This window comes from Macaca fascicularis, chromosome 16, assembly GCF_037993035.2.
Source record: "Macaca fascicularis isolate 582-1 chromosome 16, T2T-MFA8v1.1".
Lineage (NCBI taxonomy): Eukaryota > Metazoa > Chordata > Mammalia > Primates > Cercopithecidae > Macaca > Macaca fascicularis.
In genome coordinates, this window is record NC_088390.1 from 11,245,661 (window position 1) to 11,262,605 (window position 16,945).

Sequence of the window (16,945 nt, forward strand, 5' to 3'; positions counted from 1 at the left end):
AGAAGAATGGCGTGAACCTGGGAGGTGGAGCTTGCAGTGATCCCAGATCGCGCCACTGCACTCCAGCCTGGGCGACTGAGCAAAACTCCGTCTCAAAAAAAAAAAGAACGCATGAAACTCAGGTAGTCTTGCAATAAGCCAGCTCAGACAAGAGTCTCCCTTCTTCTTATGGAGAGAATTTGCACATGATTTCAACTTCCAAAGTCTCCAGATGCTAGCCAGCTGGCATTTTCCAACACAGTTGGCCCAGCCAAGGTTAGATTTGGTTCCCAAGTCCGTAATGTTTATTTGCTGCCTGCAAAATCACTCTCATACTTGCTCTGGAAAATGAGAGAGTGAGAGGGAGGCGAGGTCTCTTTCCTGGTGCACAACCTCATGGTGCGTCCAGCGGGTCTTGTACAGATCTCAGTACTGTTCTGTAACACGACAGGAGAGAGAGGGCAACCCGTGACGCTGCTGACCCTTTTGCCCTTGAACATCAACATGCACCAAGTACTGTGTTCTGGTGTTCACCTAAACACTGCAAATAGTTCTTCCACTAAAACCCCAAAGTGGGAAATGTCTTAAACACAGAAAGAAATGCAGCTGATGAACAGCCAAAGTAACCGGCAACATTCATTGTATTTCTAACAATTAAAGGGATTTGGGGAAAGGTCCATCAGACGATTCTGGCCAGTGTCCATGTTATTCAATGGAGTATAACTGGGTCATTTTAAATAGCAGATTTAGTCAGAAAGACTTGAGCTTAAATCTCACATCTGTCAGCCACTAGTTGTATAATAAAAAAAATTTTACTTAACCTCTATGATCCTCAGTTTATTATTTATAAACTTGAGATTATTACATCAGCTTCAACCAGGTGTCATGCAGCTTAAGTAAAAATCACCCACGTGCAACGACCGGAAATATAATAAATTCTCAATAAATAATTGTAACTATTATTAATAATGCTGTTAACATGAACAAAGGTGGTAATAAAGGGAAAAATAACAAAATGTACAACTCTGGCTCCTGGAGGACAGCCTCAAATCTGCTAGATCACTTCAACCAGCTTTTCTCCTGAGTGAGGATGGTCGTAGCATCCCAGAGCTGTGATCTACAGACCCATACAGGCTAGCAAAATGTGGCTGCTTTCAGCAATGGCATCAAGGCAGGAATACATATTGTAGTAAAAAAAAAAAAAAAATGGGAGATGGAAAGACAAAACTTTATCTTTGAAATGACTTGGCTTAGGTCTGAAAACTCCATTGCCATGGATGACCGAAAATGTAATCTTACTAATTCAAGACAATTTGTTCACTGCTGTTTAAAACTTAATCTCATTTAGGTAAATCCTGTACCTGGCGTGAGCAGAGCACATCTTAGAGGCGGCTGAGGCTGAGATGTTGCTGGGATTCTCATGCCTTCAACATCCGCCCCTGACCTTCCCGGCCCCATGCTATAGCCACTGGATTGTCATCAGTCCAGCCCGGTGTTACTGGAAAGGGGTCAGGATCCAGACCTCAAGGGAGGGTTCTTGGATCTCATTCAAGAAAGAAATCAGGGCGAGTCCATCAAGTAAAGTGAAAGCAAGTTTATTAAGAAAGTAAAGGGGCCGGGCGCGGTAGCTCAAGCCTGTAATCCCAGCACTTTGGGAGGCCGAGACGGGCGGATCACGAGGTCAGGAGATCGAGACCATCCTGGTTAACACGGTGAAACCCCGTCTCTACTAAAAAATACAAAAAAAAAAAAAAAAAAAAAAAAAAAACTAGCCAGGCGAGGTGGCGGGCGCCTATAGTCCCAGCTACTCGGGAGGCTGAGGCAGGAGAATGGCATAAACCCGGGAGGTGGAGCTTGCAGCGAGCTGAGATCCGGCCACTGCACTCCAGCCTGGGCCACAGAGCAAGACTCCGTTTCAAAAAAAAAAAAAAGAAAGTAAAGGAATAAAAGAATGACTACTCCGTAGACAGAACAGCCCTGTGGGTTGCTGTTTGCCCATTTTTATGGTTATTTCTTGATGATATACTAAATGATGGTGGATTATTCATGCCTCCCCTTTTTAGACCCTATAGGATAACTTCCTGATGTTGCCATGGCATTTGTAAACCATCGTGGCACTGGTGGGAGTGTAACAGTGAGGATGGCCAGAGGTCACTCTTGTCGCCGTCTTAGTTTTGGTGGGGTTTGGCCGGCTTCTTTACTGCAAAAAGATAAAGACCTTTATCAGCAAGGTCTTTATGACCTGTATCTTGTGACAACCTCCTATCTCATCCTGGGACTTAGAATGCGTTAACAGTCTGGGAATACAGTCCAGTAGGTCTCAGCTTCATTTTACCCAGCTCCTGTTCAAGATGGAGTTACTCTTGTTCAAAAGCCTATGTCACCACCGCTGCTTCTGGTAAGCAGACCTCTCTGGAGCTCAGATGTTTCTGCCTTCTCTACTAAAATTCAGTTGCTCTCACTCCCTTTGAGGCAGGATTTTGCTCTTCTTCAAATTCTTCTTTGTAATCCATGTTTGCCCTCTTTATTCGGGATTTTCCTCCTGATCTTCTAGCCAAGCTTTTGGGAATTCAAATATTTACTTTTTTTCTTTACAAGCACCTGATTCTTGGAAGAAAGCTCTATGGCATTCATGATTGCAGAATCGGCTGTAGATTTACCAGAACAACAAATGACTAATTAAAAGTTCAAATGCTGGAACTTGACTCTTTTGTTCACTTTGTACAATCTATAGCCTAAGGGCAGTGTACATGAAAAGCCTTTTCTTCAGTGATAAAGGGAAAGGTGTAGGGAAAAAGAGATCAAAGTAATCACACACATAATATCAAAATACTGCTCACTGCAAATACAATTATTTCTGCGCATATGTTCTACCTGTAGCCCAAGGCTAGCTCAGGGTGTAGTCCAGAAAATATCCCCTTGGCTTTCCCCACAAGCTTTGTGGATGCCCCCACTTCAACAAGACAGACACCAGGTGGGAGTTTCAGAGCTTCTGGAGTGGAATCTGGAAAGCACACCAATGGAGACGTTGCAGAGTGTCTGCCGTGTTTGTTTCTGAGTTAGGAGGGTGAGCCGGGAATACTGATGGGATCACAAAACCCACCACTACCCAGGAAAGGCAGAAAGATATAATAAAGACTTAGGAAATCTTCCACAATTTAGAGGCTACTCTGCTGTGCTTGGCTAATAGTCAGCTTGCTCCTTGGTGTGTCTGGCAAGAGGTTGGAAGAGTCAAAACAGATTATCAAGCAAGGAGTTGACTTGGACTCTGCCTGTGTTGTTGTACTTCTCCACCCAGCCTCCCTTGTCTGAATGCAGGAGGCTGCTGCAGACATAGGACACTTACTCCCCAACTCTATTGCCCCAACATCGGGACCCTCCTGTAGTTCTCAGTGCCTCCTAACGTTTAGGCTGATACTTTTCTCCAAGTCAGGAAAATGGCTCTAAGTAGAGTCCTTGTACCATATTGTGCTTCCATCTGTCAACTTTGCCTTCCCTAGAGCCACACAGAACCCTGCTGTCCACAGCCTAATCTCCTGTCCATCCCTCTTCTGTCACAAAACTGCCAAGTCCAAATGGGAAAGCCTTTGGGAAGGAAAATCTCCGACGATCTGCAGTAGAGCCAAGATTTGAAGACAGTGGTCCTAGTTCCAAGTTCGGTGTCCTCTCTGCTGCGTCAGTCTATAACTCCCGAGGTTTCGATCTAGCTCAGTGCCCCAGCCCCAGCAGCAACAAAGACAAAAGCCATCTGCTAGACCCTCTGCTGCAGGCCCCCGCAGCAAAGGCACTTTCCTGCCTTATAACAAGGAAGTAGCGGTTATGCTGGGAGCAATTACCCAAGCTTAAAAACATCAGCTCAGATAAAATTAGATTTGACCTGAGAGATTGTTTCAAACACCAACTCAACTGCCTTTGATGTTCTGAATCCCATCAAATTGCACATCGTTCTCTCTTCCTGGCTTTAAAGTCAATCTCTTCATCAGAGAAGTGAGAAAGACCTGTTTTTCCTGAACATCTTTAAAACCCTTTCCCCGCAGGTGTTGTAACAGGCTGGTAGATGTGGTGTCTGCTAGTCGTATCAAACACCACAGCACTTGAGCCAGGGATATTAGCTGAGGTATCACTCTGAAAGGTTCTGCCCAGAGTCATAGACTGATGAAAGGGACAATCCCTGTCCCTTACAGGTGGAGAGTCCAAGGGCCAGAGAAGTCCTGTGACCTGCTCAAGGCAGATGGGTCCAAACGCCGGAAGCAAGACTTCATCCCAGGACTCCAGTCTTCCTGTGCCATCCTCTTTCATGCTTTCATGATGACTTCTTATATCTGGGCCAGATTTTGACTTAGGGCTTTCACAATTGGAGGAAGAGAGAAGTAACTAATTGGGAGAGGCAAGATTTGAATACAGAAATTTTGATTTCAGAATGTATTGACTTTTTCTACTACAATAAGGAAGGATGATAGATTAGGATGATGGCAGGAGCAAAGGAGTAAGTTCCTTGAGAAATGGGACATGCTCATCCTCTTTCCTGCTTTGTGCCCAGCATTAATTCTATGTTTAACACATAGTAGGTGTTCAGTAAATAATTGGGAGAGAAGGACAAGAAGGGAAGGAAGGAAGAACAGGAAATAAATGGGCGGTTATCTGAAGGCACTCTTGCTCTGAGGTCTATGGGTTTTATAGTCACTTCTTTAGGCTAAGGTTTTTCTCTAATGTCTGGCTTTTGATTTGGGGATTTTTGTTAGTTTATTTTAGTTTTGAGATTTGTTTGTTTCTTGTTTTGCCTAAGTTAAAGAGATTTGAAGTTCTCAGAAATCTAACTTCTGGATAAGTGGAAAGTTGTGAATTTTATTGAGTAATTCTTTTTGATTAATTTTCCCAAGCTCTCATAATAATAGCTAGGGTTAGGAGTAAAGGGGAAAAAAAAAAGTGTGGGTTCTATGCAAGAGTATGGCGTTCCATTCCAATCCTCTTCCTTTTTGTGTCCTCTCATTTTCCCTGGTACTTTTGATCTCTTTGTGCCGCAGATGAAATCTACTTGGGCTACATATGATTCCCTTTGGGTCTAGATTTTCACTAAGCAAGTCTGACTAAAGGGCCCAAGCTGAGATCCTCTGTTCACTCATGCATTCATACATCAATCATTCAAAGAATATTTATTGTGTTCTTGTGCCATACACTTTGCTAGGTGATTCTAAAATGAATGGGGGCCAGGCGCAGTGGCTCATGCCTGTAATTCCAGCACTGTGGAAGGCCAAGGCAGGCGGATCACCTAAGGTCAAGAGTTTGAGACAGGCCTGGCCAACATAGTGAAACCCTGTCTCTACTAAAAATACAAAAATTAGCTGGGTGTGGTGGCAGGCACCTGTAGTCCCAGCTACTGGGGAGGTTGAGGCAGGAAAATTGCTTGAACCTGGGAGGCAGAGGTTGCAGTGAGCCGAAATCATGCCACTGCACTCGAGCCTGGGCAACAGAGCAAGACTCCATCTCATAAACAAAAAAATCATAATAATAAAATAAAATAAAATGAATGGGGTTTAATCCCTGACCTCACACTCACAATGAATAAAGTAAACAAGCAATTATGCAACGAATGTGATCACTGGGGCATCAAGAAGGCAAGAACCAATTTTTCTGATGGGTAGAAAAATTAAGACTTTATAGAGAAAATGATAGTAAAACTGAGTTTGAAATATGACTAGGATTTTAGAAGGTGAAAGGTGAGAGACCAAGTGAGAAGTCACTGCAGGCAGAGGTTAAAATCGAATCAATAAGAATAAAGTCCAAAGTCCTCAATGTGGCTTATAGTTATCTGCCTACTCATCCAGTCCCGTCCCTTATCACTTTTGTGCCTTTTCGGTGTAGGCAGACACAAACGCTTCTTTTAGTAACTAGAATCCTTGAAACCTGTTTCCCTCACAGGACATTTGTACTTGCTGTTCCCTGTGATTAAAGCGTTCTACTTCAAGTTATTCATATGGCTGCTTTAATATCAGCATTTAAGTTGCAGCTGAAACACTTTGTATGAGAGAGGTGCTATTACAATCCCCATTGTACAAATCAGGAACTATTCTGTAATGGCTAAATAGCTTATCCAAGGCCATACAACTAGCAAAAGAAGTTGCCAGAATTTAACCCAGGTAGTTTTGGCACGTAGTTCCAGTATCTCACACTGGCCCTCTTACTCTATGAACTGACCTTATTTATACATTTACATTCCTCCATCTTTTTGTACTAGAATATACTCTCCATGAATGCAGAGCCGTTGTCTGTCTTGTTCACAACAGCATCCTCAGCACCTAGCACAGAGCCTAGCATAGAGGCACTGCCTTAGTCTATTTTCTGTTGCTATAATAGAATACCTGTGACTGGGTAATTTCTTTTTTTTTTTGAGACAGAGTCTTGCTCTGTCGCCCAGGCTGGAGTGCAGTGGCGCGATCTCGGCTCACTGCAAGCTCCGCCTCCTGGGTTTACGCCATTCTCCTGCCTCAGCCTCCTGAGTAGCTGGGACTACAGGCGCCCGCCACCGCGCCCGGCTAATTTTTTGTATTTTTAGTAGAGACGGGGTTTCACCGTGGTCTCGATCTCCTGACCTTGTGATCCCCCCGCCTCGGCCTCCCAAAGTGCTGGGATTACAGGCGTGAGCCACCGCGCCCGGCAGCCCCCAATGACTTTTATAACAGACCTGTTTTCTGAAAACTGACCCACTCTATGATAACCCATTCATCCACTAAACCATTAATGATTTCATTCATTCACGCATGCAGAGGCCTCACGATCCAATCACTGCTTACAGGCCCTCTGAATACTGTTACATTGGAGATTAAGTTTTAAGATGAGTTTCAGAGGGGACAAACATTGAAACCATAGCAGGCACCTAGGCAATCTTTTTTTGAATGAATAAATGAGAAAAATCTGGGGCGAGAGAACGTGTACATAAAGAAGATAAGAGGTATACTACTTTCAGGTAAGGAAATAACATGGAGGTTTATTTAACTGTGACCTCTGAGAACTATGACCCTGTTTTTATCCCTTCCCTCAAAGTAGTGATAGAATTGTTGGAAATACAGGTCAGATAGGAGCAGATATGTTGGCTGGATAGTAAGTAATGGGGGGAGATTGAGAGTTTTGCGGGAGCGGGGGATGAGGAATCCTTGTGATATGGCCCAAATTATCAGACATAAATGACTGCCCACTCCTAACCAAGGAAGATAATGGGCATCACTTCATGGGGGTCCTTTCCACAGAGCAGTGATCACTGAACAGCAGGAAAATAACTTCCTGAAATGTCCCCATGGTGTCAATAACCTAGGAGTCCTCTCCAACTGATCAAACCTAGATGGCCGCAGCAGATGGTGTTAATGAGCCTGAAATGACTGAAGCTATTTCTGCAGTCTGCTGTCTGCCAGCAGCTCCCTCTCGGCCACAGGTCACTGATCTCTTCCCAGTCAAGTGCCAGGGTGCTCAGTGGACTATGTCACCTCGCCTGGTAGGATTTCCAAGATGGCAGTGGTTCTAGGTCAATGACTGCTGCTGCTGGCCAGAGCTTCCCAGGCATGTCCCAGACTGGCTGTGCTCCTCAAGGGAGGAGTCTGGATTTGCACTTTGAGATTCTGATTCATAGGGCAGTCTCCAGCTGCTCATCACACCCTGCTTTTTTTCCCTAGCCTTTGAAAAGAAGCCACGTGATTCAATTGTTGACAGTTCTCCTCACTTTCTAGCAAATAAACCCTCACAGCTTCAATGGAATCAGTGATGATAGTTTGGGCTTAGAAAGTTATAATGTGGCTTACTCATCCCAAATAGTAACTAACATAGATTGATTACTTTTTCTGTGCCAGAGACTTTTCTAAGCCTTTTACAAACAGTATCTCATTGAATTTCAGAACAACTCTAGGTTACAGGAGCTTTATTATCCCCATTGCACAAATGAAGAACTGAGAGGTAGAGAAGTTAATAACTTATTCAAAGTCTTATAGGCAGCAAACGACATAGCCCATATCTGTCAAATTTCAAAGTTGGAGTTTTTAGTAGCTTACCTATTGGGCTATGTTGACATGTTTATGACTTTTGTTTTGTTTTGTTTTAGACAGAGTCTCGCCCTGTCGCCCAGGCTGGAGTGCAGTGGTGCAATCTCAGCTCACTGCAAGCTCTGCCGGCTAATTTTTTGTATTTTTACTAGAGACGGGGTTTCACCATATTAGCCAGGATGGTCTCTATCTCCTGACCTCATGATCCGCCAGCCTCGGCCTCCCAAAGTGCTGGGATTACAGGCGTGAGTCACCACGCCCGGCCCGATATGTTCATGACTTTCGACCCCTCCAAATATGCCCTAATGTGAGAGTTGAAAGTTCACACCACTATCTATCAATACATCTGCTATGTTACGGGATGATTTCCTAAAGTATGGTTTCTTTTTTAAAAAAAATAGTTACATTTCTGTCCTTGTGATAGTTTGCTCAGAATGATGGTTTCCAGCTTCATCTATGTCCCTACAAAGGACATGAACTCACCCTTTTTTATGGTTGCATAGCATTCCATGGTGTATATGTGCTACATTTTCTTAATCCAGTCTATCATTGATGGACATTTGGGTTGGGATAGGGGGAAGGGGGTGGGATAGCATTAGGAGGTATACCTCATGTAAACGATGACTTAATGGGTGCAGCACACCAACATGGCACATGTATACATACGTAACAAACCTGCATGTTGTGCACATGTACCCTAGAACTTAAAGTATAATCATAAAAAAAGTTACATTTTTTAATATGGACATCTCAGCACGTGAAGCCAAAGATACAGAGACATCTGTTGCTTCTAGCCTTGGTCAGAATTGATTTAGAAACTAGGTGTCAGAAACGATCAGTTCTGAGCCCTAGCCCATTGACCACATAGGCAGAGAGGATAAATTTTAAATAAACTCCGTTAAGTCCAACAAAGATGTATTTTAACAATGACTTTCTAAATGCACGATTGTATTAATTGATGCCAGAGGTGCAAAGGAATATAACAAGGTGTGCTGGATGCTTTATTCCTAGGATAAGTAGAGATGAATCTTCAGTTAGTTCAATTCAGCCCTACTTCAACTATGAATACAGAGTTTTGCTTCTAAACCACCGCCATTGTTTTATTTGTCGAAACCACCATCATCTCTGTCTCAAAGAGCTTCTAAGAGTTCTGGGTCAGTCTAGGAGGATTCTCCACATGGCAAGGTGGAGGAGCGCTGCACAGGATGTCAAGGTGTGGGTGCTCATCACTCCTAATCAATAATGTCCTGGCAGCAATCAGTGAGAGTTACTCACTGGAGGGTGAAGAGATGAACATTCTTTCTGTTTCTTGGCATATGGAATGTTCAGTTTTCACTTGCATAGGAATGGAATACCTTCAGATAATGCAACTTTCATATGCCACTCTGGTACTGGAGACAGATGCAGCTCACGTTGGCATAGGGTGGACAGTCCTTTATTAGTAGTCCTTTATTAGTAGCTCAGCTGTTGTCTCTTTGGCTCCACATCCAGCCCATGGTATCTTTATCTAGTCTGAGAATATGAAAACTGTTTTGCATCTTCTTCCGACTGTATTGGTCTTATATCCTGGATGCTGGCTTTAAAAATCCAAAAGTCAAACATTTAGCTCTGTTGCACTGTTTCTGCTTTGAAAACCCTCCTTAAAGTTTACTTGCCTAAGCTGGAGGGAGATGCTTGTATGTGTGTTTGCAATGATCTCTGTAATATGTCCCTTTTCTAATTAGACACAAGAATTTCCAGTCACAGTCACAGATTGTCAACCAGCGGTCTCCCCCATGGGGGACTGTCATAAGCTTAAGGCAGGAAGGGGCAGAGGATGTGTGCTTCTGGCAGGCAGACAAGCTCTCAACGGAAGAGAAGGAAGGGGCTGAGCTAAACATGCTCACTTTCCTTCTAAACGCATCCATCAGTCATTCCTCCTTCTCTGTGATGAAGACCGGGAGCATGGAGAAAACCTATACAAGTTCCTTCTGTGACTTTTGCACTGTGTAACAAAGTGAGAATTTCCTCTTCTATGGAAACTTGAACAGTGGGGAAAAGGTGCCAACTTTCCTTCATGCTCAGCAACAATGAGGATCCTACTAGAATAGAGGTGCAATGGTAGGCTGTAACTCCATACAGAAGAGGAATTCATTTCAAGTGGGAAGTATGAGAAGGGCAGAATAAAGGGACCATCCCAAAGTAGACCAGACCTGTTATTTTCATCCTATAGAATTAAGTTTCAACATCACCTCAAAATCCCTCTGCTGCAAGTAAAGAAGAAGAAGGATGGTGAGCTGAGATCGTGCCATTGCACTGCAGCCTAGGCAACAAGAGCAAAACTCGGTCTCAAAAAAACAAAAAGAAGAAGGAAAAAAAAAATGAAACAAAACAAAACTCCAGCTAGACAGAGTTTCATGCGGGGTTTCTCTTTCTACAACTTTAAATACTTCTCTGGAATAAACATGTGCTAAATGCTTCCACTGGAAATTTCAACCACAGTTCTACATCTCTTGGTCAATTAATCAACTAGTCAGTGAAAATACACCGACTTTGTAATCCTAGCTACTCAGGAGACTAAGGCTCAGGTAGGAGGATTGCTTGAGCCCAGGAGTCTAAGGCTGCAATGAGCTGCAGTTGTGCCACTGCACTGACAGAGCTGCTATCTAATAGTGGTGTACTCCACATCTGCTGAGTGCTGTGTTTAGTTGCCCTTGGCTGTGCTAGAACCCAAATATCTTTGGTTACTGAGATTAGACTGGTAACTTTGGATACTGAGATTAGAATTTGAAGAATAGGAAACAGTAGGCAGGAAAGATAGTCACCCATATGGTATGAAATTGTAATGAAAAGATTGTATTTATTGAATACTTCTGTGAGTCAGATATTAAATTACATGCTTTACATGTGTTACCTAATTTAATCAGAGAGGAGAAATTATCCTCAATTGACAGATAATAAAATAGAAGTTGAAGAGGTTAATAATTTGTTCAAGATTAAATAGCAAACAAGTGGAGGACAACTCAAAACCAAGTCAATTTAAGTTTTAAACCCAAGTTCTTATATCTCCTAAGGGATAGAACTTCTTTTGCAGGGGAAGAGATTCTCCAAAGATGGGTCATGGAGGCTGATGTGTTGCCATTAAAGACACATTTCTTCCAGTTAAAGCAATGTTTTCACACCCACATAATTTTTGGTCATATTGTAACATGTTTAGTAGTTTTACTTAAATCAGCTCACAAATTTGGCTTTAACAAAGGAATGAATGTTTTACTGCTTTCAATGAAAGCCAGTGTTACATGTAAAAAGAAGATAACTACACATATGCAAGGCAATGTTATTACATATCAATGTTATTAGATATCACGTCATTAAACATTTGCTTCCTGGTGCAGGCTCTGAGTTAGACCTGCTGTGTTTTTGTTAAAAAAACAAACAAACAAAAAGTGAAATTAGCAAATGTTAGAGATGCATTAAAAGGGGCTAACACCACTTCAAGATGTTTTCCTTGGTATCCTCGGGAGGTTTGGAGTAGAAATAAAAAGGTTATAAGATTTTCACAAGGTGATTTAATATTGCAATGTATTGTCCATTTGCCCCTTTAAGTCATCTCCATGAAGCCAGTGGTAATATGGGCTTTGGAAAAGCTAAGATAAAGTATCACATCCCCAGGAATGTCTCATTAAAATGTGCTACCCTCTGGTTTATAAGGAGGGGAAGGACAAAATTGAAAGTTGACCTGAAGAGAAGAGACATAGAAGTGGTGGAAAGAAGTAATGAAAAGTAGAGGGTATTTCCAAAATTTGGCTCTGTAGAGCTTCCTCCAACAAAGTGCATTCATTCTTGGTAACATATTTTTCCAAAAAATATGTTTTCTTATGCCATACTGTCTACCCCACACTTCTTGTCAAGTTTATTTATCGTTTAAAATGTTATATGGTATTGTTTTGTTATGCCATTTATTAGCAACCATTATATTATTTACACACTTGGCACACTGCACCAGGAAAACTACTAAATCAAAAATATCTATTTTTTGCTACCAGAAAAAAAAAATGCTTCCTAAAGTATTTGAGAAGAAGTAATAAAAAGAAGAGGATAAGAAAATAGAAAAAAGATTAATGAGTGATCCAGATAGTCAAATTTTCATCCCAGAACCATGTGGTCAGTCACTCAGCTGGTACAGCCCAGGGCACAATAATAAAATTTTTATAGTTAACATTTATTGACATATATACCATAGAGTGCTTACCATATGTCAGAGACTCTAGTAAGCATTTTCATGTATTAATTCATTGAATCATTCTGACATCCATAAATTAAAAACTATAATTATTCTCATTTTACAAAAAAGAAAATGAAAGCACGGAAAGGTCAGGCTACTAGCCCAAGTCACATGCTATTTTGTGATGTAGCTGAAATTTGAACTCAAACAGCAGGGCCAGAGATGACACAGCCCCAATATTTTGGTGTTAAGCCATCTCTTAATTTTTCTGAGATGGCTCTCTCCCGGTATGACAAATTAGTATATGAGATACTGTGTCCAGTTTATCACATGTCATTATCATGAATTCAGTTAATGCATACTAATAGTAATCATTTGCAAAGTTGCCTTGAGACACAGTCTTATTTATGATTGAATCTTCTGGATCCAACACAGACTCTGGCGTTTATAGCTGGTGTCCCATAATAATAGTAGTGACCATGGCTAACAATATGGTAGGATGAAAGAGTCAACTGAATGAAGGCCACAAAACCCGGGTTCACTTAGCAGATATAAAGGCCTGGAAAACTCATCTAAATTTTCTGTTCTTTACTTTCCTTGTCTGTAAAATGGGTATCTTAACCTCCTTCCATATGGCTTGATTATTGTGAGGTCGTTTTAACAAACCAATGTAAACTCTGTAAAGGACCAAGAACTAGGCAGAAAAACTTTGGCCTCAAATATGGCTTCTAGGGCAAAATATTTGAACCAATAGTTCACAAAAAGGATATCCAATGGCTGAAATTTTTTAAAGTTTCTCCATTTTATTAATTATGATGGAAATACAATTGAAGTCACACTGAGATACTACCCCACACCCACCAGAATTGCTAACATAGAAAACGGCAAAGTATACAGAATGTGGAGCAACTGGAACTCTCATATACTGCTGGTGAGAATGTAAAATGATACAATCACTTTGGAAAATTCCTTGGCTATATCTACTAAATGTAAATATGTGCATATCCAATGCCTAGTAATTCCAGTCCTAGCTATACATTTGCTCATCAAAAGACATGTAGTAGAATGTTCATGGCAGCACTATTCATAATACTTCACAACTGGAAAAAACAAAAGACCAACAATAGTATAATGGATAAGTAAATTGTGGTACATTCACACAATGGAATACTACACAGCAATAAGAATGAACAAACTGGCCAAGGCAGGTGGATCACGAGGTCAGGAGATCAAGACCATCCTGGCAAACACAGTGAAACCCCCTCTCTACTAAAAATACAACAAATTAGCTGGGCATGGTAGTGGACACCTGTAGTCCCAGCTACTTGGAAGGCTGAGGCAGGAGAATGCCGTGAACCCAGGAGGTGGAGCTTGCAGTGAACAGAGATCATGCCACTGTACTCCAACCTGGGCAACAGAGTGAGACTCCGTCAAAAAAACAAACAAAAAACAGAACAAGCAACAGAGTGAGACTCCGTCAAAAAAACAAACAAAAAACAGAACAAACTACAACTTCATAAATAATATAGGTGAAGCTCACAAACTTAACATTGAAGAAGTAGGACCTAAAAAATATATAATATATAATCTTTCTTACATAAAGATCAAAAATGGGCAAAGCAAATCTATGATAGGAGAAGTCAGGAGAGTGGGGTACGAGGGAGGCTTCCGTGTGCAGATAATGGTTTCTTGAAGTGAGTGCTGATTACATGCTTATATGAAGTTTGTGAAGTTAATTGGTTTACTCGTGTACTTTTCTGAATATGCGTTATACTGTAATTAAAAGTCAATGCACAGACACATATGCAGACTTCATTCTCTCTGTATCTTTAAATGGCTTCTGTATAGCAGCCCCTTATAAATTTATCTAACTTCCTGATTAACATGCCTATTAAGATAGCAAAGTAAAAGATTTAAAAAACTTGCAGTGCTCGTAGTATGGCAGGCAAACCTGTTGGGAACACTGGAGGGAATTTTTGTTTGCCTTCAGGCTGCTGATGTAAGGTTGAAAACAATCTTTTTTTTTTTTTTTTTTTTTGAGACGGAGTCTGGCTCTGTCGCCCAGGCTGGAGTGCAGTGGCCGGATCTCAGCTCACTGCAAGCTCCGCCTCCCGGGTTCCCGCCATTCTCCTGCCTCAGCCTCCCGAGTAGCTGGGACTACAGGCGCCCGCCACCTCGCCCGGCTAGTTTTTTGTATTTTTAGTAGAGACGGGGTTTCACCGTGTTAGCCAGGATGGTCTCAATCTCCTGACCTCGTGATCTGCCCGCCTCCGGCCTCCCAAAGTGCTGAGATTACAGGTGTGAGCCACCGCGCCCAGCTGAAAACAATCTTAACAGAGTACCCTGTGATGCCATGGGTGAGTCTGTCTTTTTGAAAATAGGTAGAAATACATTTCTTCCCTTTCCAATATCTTTAGAAACTTGAAGTCTGTACCTAATGGAAAATTGAGCTCACATCCTTGCTTTAACACTGAGGGCAGGCAGGGTGGGGTCTCTCCCTCCTCTTGCCATTACTAGCCTTGTTATCATATAAAAGAAGCTTGAAATGGCCAGGCCTGTTATCCCAGGACTTTGGGAGGCTGAGACGGGCAAATCACCTGACCTTAGGAGTTCGAGACCAGCCTGGCCAACATGGTGAAACCTGTCTCTACCAAAAATACAAAAATTAGCCGGGTGTGGTGATGGGCACCTGTAATCCCAGCTACTCCAGACGCTGAGATGGGAGAATTGCTTGAACCCGGGAGGTGGAGGTTGCAGTGAGCTGAGATTATGTCACTGCAATCCAGCCTGGGCAACAGGGTAAGACTCTGTCTCAGAAAAAAAAAAAAAAGAAAGTATCTTTTTTACTTGGTGTGTCTCCTAAATTAGGAATCCAGTTTTTTAACTATGTTCAGGTGGATCCTATAACGATGGGGAAAATATGTCTCGGCAAAACTTCATCCGAGAAAATATGTTAATTATTGGTAAATGTATTTTTCCAGAAAATATGTTTTCTTGTGCCATATTGCCCAGCTCACAATATTTGTGGTTTGTTTATCATTTAAAATGGTATCGGGTATTGTTTTGTTATGCCATTTATTAGCAACAATTATGTTATTTACACATTTGGCACACTGCACCAGGAGAACTATGAAATCAAAAATATCTATTTTTTGCTGTCAGAAAAAAAATTCTTCCTAAAGCAATATGTTGATATTTTCATTGTCAAAAAACTTGTGGACATTTTGTTTATTTAAAACTTATATCGAAGTTGATATCTATGATGCGTGAAGTGTTCCTACAAGTTACAAACCATCCAAAAGAAAATGGGGAAAGGGTATCAACAGGAATTTACAGAACTTACAGTGAAAATGGCAATAAACATAAAAATATACGTAGCCTTATTGGTCGTGAAATAAATGCAAATTAAAATAATAATGAGATTCTACAGTTTTCAGATTTTTAATCCAGCAATCCTACTTATGGGTATTTATTTTTATTTTTATTTTATTTTATTTTGATTTTTTGAGATGGAATTTTGCTCTTGTGCCGAGGCTGGAGTTCAATGGCACCATCTCGGCTCGCTGCAACCTCTGCCTCCCAGGTTCAAGTGATTCTCCTGCTTCAGCCTCTCAAGTAGCTGGGATTACAGTCGCCCACCACCATGCCGGGCTAATTTTTTGTATTTTCAGTAGAGATGAGGTTTTACCATGTTGGCCAGGCTGGTCTCGAACTCCTGACCTCAAATGGTCCACCTGCCTCGGCCTCTCAAAGTGCTGGGATTACAGGTGCGAGCCACCACATGCGGCCTCTGGGTATTTATTTGAAAAATTGAAATAAGGATCTGGAAGAGCTATCTGCACCCCCATGGTCACTGCAGCATTATTCACAACAGACATGGAAACATCCCAGGTTTCCATTGACAGATGAATGGATAAAGACAGCATGGTAAATACATTCAATGGAATATGATTCCACCTTTAAAAATTGGAAATCCTTGCAGGGTGTGGTGGCTCATGCCTGTAATTCCAGCACTTTGGGAGGCCGAGGTGGGCAGATCACGAGGTCAAGAGATTGAGACCATCCTGGTCAACATGGTGAAACCCCGTCTGTGCTAAAAATACAAAAATTAGCTGGGCGTGGTGGCACGTGCCTATAGTCCCAGTTACTCAGGAGGTTGAGGCAGGACAATCACTTTAACCTGGGAGGCAGAGGTTGCAGTGAGCCGAGATCGTGCTGCTGCACCCCAGCCTGGTGACAGAGCGAGACTCCATCTCAAAAAAAAAAAAAAGGAAAATCCTGTCATATGTGACCACCTGGATAAAACTGGAGGACGTTATGCTAACTGAAATAAGCCAGTCACAAAAGGGCAAATACTACATGATACCACTTATGTGTAGAATCTAAATCAGGCAAATACATAGAAGCAGAGAGTAGAATGGCTGCCAAGAGCCAAAGAGATGGGGAAATGGAGAGTTGCTATTCAATGGGTATAAAGTTTCAGTGATACAAGATGAATAAGCTCTAGAGCTCTGCTGTACAACATCATGACATTAGTAACAACAGTTACTAATGCAGTAAAGTGCACTTAAAAATTTGTTAAGAGGGTAGATCTCATGTTGTCGTCTTACCACACACCCACATACACACAGAAACAAAAAGGCACAAGGAAACTTAGAGGTGAGGAATATGTTTATTACCTCAATTGTGGTGATAGTATCATGGATGTATACATGTCTAAACTGAGTAAATTTTA